Below are 7644 nucleotides of genomic sequence, written 5' to 3' on the forward strand. Positions count from 1 at the left end.
TTAATATGCTGCCACCATCTTGTTATGTCAAGATAAACTGCGGTAAAGTTATCGATCGGTGACGTCACTGGTCCTGGCTTTAACTCGCATGTCTCTGAAGCTTCGGGAGGTGCTGAATGGAGTCGGCAGGGAAGAGGATAACACTTGAGGGAATGCTAGGTTTAATTAATATCACAGCGCATTCCTATCCTACTCTATTCACCTATGTCGCTATATACATAATATATACACACTTTGCCGACGTTTGTCGGTTCACATTACATTTGATTATGACCCTATAGTACACACATTAGTTCCATCCTGTCACCCTGCTCTGGGGTATCCCCCCTCTGTCTCGCTTTCTCTGTAACTTAGTCCATTTANTGTTTTCACTTTCTCTTCCTGGGTTTTGCACTATAATAATATCACACTTAATGTTCATGGCTTATATGAGGTAAGTCTCCTTACGTGAGCTGAGGAAACAGGCGCTCGCCATCACCCTCTCGGCGATAGCCTTCGGCTGAACTCTGTATCAATTAATAATATTCAAAAGTCAAAAGTTTTTCGATTGATTCCTCTATAGTTTATGTACCCTCTTTTTGCTGACTCGCGGGGTTCCGGGGTGTATTGGCCCGCCCATTCTGACGTGATTTTGGGTTGGTGTGGCCCACTCATTGGCTGTTTATCGAAATCGGGTTGGCTCTTTCAGGTCTACCGCCCTCTCCGACTCAGCGTTTTCCTCCTGCCATAGTGTTTATGACCTACTTCATATAGCTTCTTCCTCAATGTCAGCGTTATTACGCTGCCGTGCTAGCATTCTTATTACTAAGCTATTGCCTGTTACAGTTCTTTGCAAACCCAAGCTTCCTGGTACGTTTCATTTTTTCTATTTCTTAATCTTAAAGTCTAGATACACCTACTCCAAATTTACCCCAAAAACTATATCTACTTGTACATAACCCTTGCGCCATAACATCGGCATACTTTAACATAACGACCCCCCTCCCGAAGTTTGGCACATTCCTCCTGGGACACTCTGTATAACAGTGTCTTCGAAACGCTGGGTTTTAACTCCACTTTAACGTCCCTAATGTCTGAAACAGAGTAGGCTCCCGAAACTTTGGTTTTGAACTATGTTTTGACGCCTGTGATTGTGAAGACAGGGCAGGCCTCGAAGAGTTTGGTTTTTATCTCGGCATTCCTGCGGATGGTGCTGGAACAGGCCTCTGACAGAGTTTTTTTTAAACCCAAGTTCGACGTCGCTTATTATGGAGACAGATCGGGTCTCCGAAACCATGATTTGTAACTCATCTTTGTTTGAAGTCTCTGTTGCATTATGCAGGTCTCCGAATCTCTAGTTTCTTATCTTTGAAGTCCCTGATGAGTGATACAGAGCAGATCTCAGAAGCGCTGGTTTCTAACTCATCTTAGAAGTGACACAGAGCAGATCTCAGAAGCGCTGGTTTCTAATTCATCTTAGAAGTAAGTGATGAGTGATACAGAGCAGATCTCAGAAGCACTGGTTTCTATCTCATCTTTGAAGTTAGTGATGAGTGATAACAGGGCGGGTCTCAGAAGCGCTGATTTCTAACTCATGTTTGAAGTCCCTCATGAGTGATCCAGCGCAGATCTCAGAAGCCCTGGTTTCTAACTCATCTTTGAAGTCAGTGATGAGTGATAACAGGACGGGTCTCAGAAGTGCTGATTTCTAACTCATGTTTGAAGTCCCTGATAAGTGATTCAGCGCAGATCTCAGAAGCCCTGGTTTCTAACTCATCTTAGAAGTGACACGGAGCAGATCTCAGAAGCACTGGTTTATAACTCATCTTAGAAGTCTCTGATGAGTGATACAGAGCAGATCTCAGAAGGCCCGATTTCTAACTCATCTTAGAAGTGACACAGAGCAGATCTCAGAAGCGCTGGTTGCTAACACATATTTGAAGTCAGCGATGAGTGGTAACAGGGCAGATCTCGGAAGCGCTGGTTTCTTATCTTTGATATGACTGACTCTCATAGAAGATTTTTGTGTATCCAGTCGTCGTGAAAACTCCGTATCTTAAATTAAATTCTTTCGTCATATTTACAGACCAAAGGATAGAGGCAGTGTCCTTGAAACAGATCAAGTATGCAATGGCGACAACATTGATGAATAGCGTCGTGTCGAAGATAAGATGAGCTCGTCGTGCTTGGAGATTACGGTCTGCACTGTGTCACGACAGCAGTGCGTGATTCGTGTGTTGTGCAAGCTAAGAGTTGTTATGATTAAAGGGCCACCTAGTGCTAGTACACAATAAGATTACGCTTAAGTCTGAAGATAAGTTTCTGATAAGAATAGTGACGTTTATTATCTTCAGTGTGTATTGTGCTGTTGAAAACAGACAACTCTGTTATACGGTAGACTCAGGATTTTTAAATAAATATACAGTGTTCCGTGGCTGTTATTGATGGAATACTTCGACTTTCATGTTCGTTAGAAATACGCTAATTGAATATTCGTTTTGTCTACAGGTCCAGTCGCAATACCTGATACTCGAAACACTATTGGCTGTCCCGCACTTAACGGAATGGTAAGTACGGCGTTAACGCTTGTTTTATTTATTTGTTGGTACAAGCTTGCTAGCCGCTCACAGTAGCCGCGCGGTCTACGGGATGAACTGTCATCGCTCGCTCGGACGCTGGGATTGTAGGTTCGAATCCCAGTTGAGGCATGGATGTCTGGTCTGTGTTTATTTTGTTTTCCTGTGTTTAGGTAGAGGGCTTGCGACGGGCTGATCACTCTTCTAAGAAGCCCTACCAACTGTGTAAAAAACGATTACGAAACTGAATAATTTGAAAAAAAGAAAAAAGAAAACAAGCTTGAGAACGGTTGGTTCTTACACACAGAATAGTCAAAAGATAAGAAAAGGTGTGTAGTCTGCATTTTTTTTTACACAAGATGCAGCCCCGTTGGACAGCACATACCTTTGGGCTTTATCCTGGGATTTTATTTCTCATCCGGACCTTGACAGGAGTCGGTATAGCTACGGGCTGCGTGCTAGTCGGTCAGGATTCGATTCCCGGCAGAGGAAAGAGACTCTTCTCTTCTCCACAACGTCCAGACCGGCTCTGTGGCCCACCCAACCTCCTACACAATTAGGGCTGCTTCCCCCGAAGGTAAAGTGGCAAGGGGCGTGTAGCTGACCACTCACTTCCATCTCATGCGGAGGTCAGGAAAGTTGGAGCTAACCTCCATTTCCCCTTATATCTTCATGGCATAGTGCTTGACTAATTTAAGTACAGGAAAAAAAACTTACAGCTAAATTACAGCTTCGACTTTGTGGATTCCTTTGTGTTGAATTGGCATTTTTCTTTCCTTTGCCGTTGCAGACCCAATTTAGGCCTTGGCCTACCTTCATGAAACTCTCCCTTTCACTTCGGTTTATTAGATCTTAAGACATTCGGTAGGACTCCTTAGGCGGGTGATCAGCTCGTCGCAAAGCGTCTATCTGTACACAAACAGAAAAACGCACACACACACACACAAACACCAAACATCCATGCCCTGAGTGGGATTCGAACCCAGGATCCCGGCTTCCGAGCGAGCGAAGACAGTGCATGCCTTAGACCGCTCGGCTACCGTGACCGGCGAATAGGCAAATAGAGTGTATTAAATATGTTAGTCGAACAACAATCATTGAAAGAGTTACGGTTCATTTCGTAGGGACAGTCTTGAAGGTACAACTACTTAGGTTCTTGTCACACAGTACCGCATCGTACAAAGTACAGATCTGAAACACAACCGCACCCTACCATTTTTTTATTGCTAGTGGGGTGGGATTACATCATGTAAGAATCGTTGATAAGGGGCAAGTGGTAGCGTAGTTGGTTGGTGTTACAAGCCGGAAGGTCCCGGGTTCGAGTCCCGATGAGGTTACTGGTCTCTCAAATAATCTAATCCTTCCAGCCGCACTAGGGTCCTGGGTTCGACTCAGCCTCTAACAGAAATGAGCACCAGGGATTTTGGGGCGGGGGGTAAACGGTGGCCGGTGCTGGTCACGGTAGCCGAGCGGTCTAAGGCATGTACTCTCTTTGCTCGCTTAGAAACCGGGATCGTGGGTTCGAATCCCACTCAGGGCATGGATGTTTAGTTTGTGTGTGTGCGTTTTTCTGTGTTTGTGTACAGGTAGAGGCCTAGCGACGAGCTGATCACCCGCCCAAGGAGTCCTACCGAATGTGTAAGATCTAGAAAAACCGAAGTGAACGGAGAAAGTTCATGGAGGTAGGCCTAGGCCCACTGGGGCTGTAGTGCCAAGGAAGGAAAAAAAAAAGGTGGCCTGTACATAAGGCCGACAACCTCACCGCCACCTGTGAGCCGTCTGTCTAGAAAATGTGGGAGCCTCGACATCTCACATCCGTATGGGCCTCCAAGGCATGTTACAGGGTTAGGTTTACCTTTAATTTTTAATAATAGTTGATAACATGGTCACCTAATAAGCTTCGAAAGCACAGCGAAATTCAGATATTTGGGAACGACAGTAACAAAATAACATAAAAATTTCAGTTCTGAAGAAGTGAAGAGTATATTAAATTGGAGGAATGCTTGCTACCATTCGGATGGCAATCTTTTGGCTTTCCGTTTTCTTGACATACTCCTCGAGCATGACGACGGAGGCGGTATATTCCTCCGAAACGGCGGTTGACTTTTACCGGACCGTTTAGCGTTACGTCCCTAACGACAAAATTCTTCAAAAATGAAGAATGAAAATATTCAAAACCATGATTTCGAATGACCTTTTGCACGCAACTGCGCCGCTCTCGTTAAGGGTGTTACAAAACAGGGTTCTGGGGAGAACATCTGGGTGGAATTGACAGGAGGTTGCAGGAAACTGCATAATGAGGAGCGTCAGGATTTGCACACGTAATGAAATATTATTAGCATCATCAAATGACGTAGGATGTGACGGGTGCGACATGTAGTATGCATGGCAGAAAAATTCCTACAAAATTGTCGTAAAAAAGTAAAATGATTCTGACAAAAGATCACCACGTAATATCTGGACGGGAACGAAAGGGCAGTGAAGCGAGTAAGCAGCGGGCGGCCGAGAACGTCACTGCACTTCGAACATGATTCAGTGAATTTCCGAGCTGATCATGTCTCTGTGGTCTAGTGGTCACAGTTCCTGGCTATAGATCCAGAGGTCCCAGGGTCGATGCCTGGTTCTACCAGATTTTCTGAGAAGTAGTGGGTCTGGAACGGGGTCCACTCAGCCTCGTGAGGATAACTGAGGAGTCATTTCAAGGAAATAGCGGCTCTGGTGTAGAAAACCGAGATTAACGGCCATGGGGATCCGTTGCGCTGACCACGCGACACCCCCCATCTGCTAAAGTTGGCACTAACTTCGCCGACAAGCGCCGATCGCTCGGTGGTATAGTTCACTTGCGAACTACAGGCCATCGAGTTTCTCTTCATGCAAAACAGAAATGTGACCGTAGAGCAAATGCAGGAAGAGACGGGTTTGTGTCTAGCGGCAGTTCACTCGATTATTCGAGACGATCTGTAACTGACGAAGCTGTGTCCACAATGGGTTCCCCACAACCTGGCGCAGCAACAGAAACACGCTCGGACTGAGAGCTTGCACTTAATGATGCTGATCCAGCGGAATTTTTTGCTTGTCTGTTGACTGGTGATGAGTCGTGGTTCAGCTATGCCATACCCCAGAAGAAACAACAGTCCAAGCAATCGAGACATTACGACAGTCCTCCGAAAAAGGCCCGACCAGCGCTGACACATGGAAAACAACTAGCATCGATCATTTGGACCACACAAGGAATCCTGAACATCGACTTCCTTCCTCAGGGCGCGACAGTCAACAGCAACACCTACTGTGACATTGTTACCCGTCTGCGCCGCAGAGTTCAGCAGCAGAGGAAGGGCATGTGGACCAAGAAATGTTCTTGTTGCAAGACAAAGTTCGCCCACACTGCTCCAAAGAGACATGGGCTCAAATGGATTAACTTGGTTACACGGTCCTCCCAATTCAACAGTGATTGAGACAAAGAGCATTATTCGGAAGTGGTGACAAGAATTTTGTAGCTGACGATGGTAATCGGTAGAGTATGTGTTAGTTGTACAGAACGCCAAAAGATGGCAGTGCACAGTTCAAGCGGCAAGCCTCCCTCAGATTACGATCTCTTCGACAAAGTGGAGGAGCTTTTAAGAGGCAAGACATTCTGCATGGTGCTGTGCACCAGTGGTGTCGCACTAGGCCAAAAGACTGGTCCCATGAGGACAACATGAGTTTCCACAACGATGGCGTCGATGCATAACTACAGGGAGACTACGTCGACCATTCCTGAAACTGTCACATTTCCGTTATGCGTCGTATTTTAATCAGGCTTGTCTCAATCATTTTGAATGGCCTAAATAATATTTTTCACCATATTTCCCTTATTTAAAAAAAATAAAATTTGACTTATGAGATTATCCTGCTGTGTCTGTATGTATATATCCCCACTATGTTTTGAATTGGCTGAACCAATAGTTATGAAATTTGGTGTATCTAGACACCTGAGCCCATCTCAACGATCCACTTCATAAATACTTTAGATCAGTAATACCAACATTACGACCTCTCAAATTTCTGAAGCAAAACCTATACCAATCTTCATGAAACCTGGTATGTATATCATACCATCTGAGGGCATCTCAACGGTGTGCTTCGTAAATCACTCAGATCAGTAATACCAACACCGATACCTCCCAAACTGTACCGTTTTATTGACCTCATTACGCATATGTACTAGTGCTTTGTGTTTATCGTATCAGATATGGAAATTACAGTAAATGGGGAGTACGGGATTAGTTCTTCCCAGAAGTTCTTGCTGTTATTAATATTTTGTATGCCTTTCCTTCAATTCTGATTTCTTTAATCAAGGGAGGGAGGCAGATGCCTGGCTTGTACCTTCACTGTCGGAGCTTACGTAGAGGACTAAAAGACAAAATTATCCCTGTACTTAATTAATTAGGACGTATCGAGTAATGAAGGTGCAGCTCCACCATTCTTGACTTCAGAGGCGACTGAGGAAAACCGCCAACACTTACAATCGATTTGGCTGATCTCGGAGTACATTCGATCTACTTACCTTCCAGAAGCCACTTTCAGCACTGTTGCTTAACTGACTTTCTAGGTAGCATTCTTCCGTACGATAATGTGGTTTTCAACGTGTGGTGTGGGACACTAATTAGTAGCCTATATTTTGACTGGCATTAAACGTGGCTCTTTACCGCTTTCAGTTCCAAACTGCACCAGAATTGAAGAGCACTATTTAAAGAGACTATTGCTGTAAGCTAATCACTTACAGCTCAATGAAGACTATATATATAACATTAATATTAAAATGAACTCTTAATTTTGCCCAGATATTACATTTATATGCCTTCTATGAGAACAGACACTCACCAGTTCCTAAAAATGCATTAACCAACAGTCTGCACAGCGACAGGCTAAGTGGCCGACGGTCGAGGTTTGATTCCTGGCAGAGGCAAGAGTTTTCTCTTCAGCACGGTGTCCAGACCCGATATGGGGCCCACCTAACCTCTCTTGCTGAACCAAAACGGGGGGCTCTTTCCCTAGGGGTGAAGGGATCGGGGCATAAAGCTAACCACTCACCCCCATCCAGTGCAGA

General features: G+C 44.9%; 1 protein-coding gene across 2 annotated transcripts in view; it reads left to right on the forward strand.

Annotated features, from left to right (window-relative positions):
- LOC111872553 overlaps positions 1–7644 on the forward strand; it is a 192711-nt gene that overhangs the window by 50256 nt on the left and 134811 nt on the right. For both annotated transcript variants that reach the window (XM_023866586.2, XM_023866587.2), the window contains exon 2: positions 2488–2546. The gene's annotated coding sequence lies outside the window, so the exon portion shown is untranslated. The remainder of the gene's footprint in view (positions 1–2487; positions 2547–7644) is intronic.

This window comes from Cryptotermes secundus, unplaced genomic scaffold, assembly GCF_002891405.2.
Source record: "Cryptotermes secundus unplaced genomic scaffold, Csec_1.0 scaffold871, whole genome shotgun sequence".
Lineage (NCBI taxonomy): Eukaryota > Metazoa > Arthropoda > Insecta > Blattodea > Kalotermitidae > Cryptotermes > Cryptotermes secundus.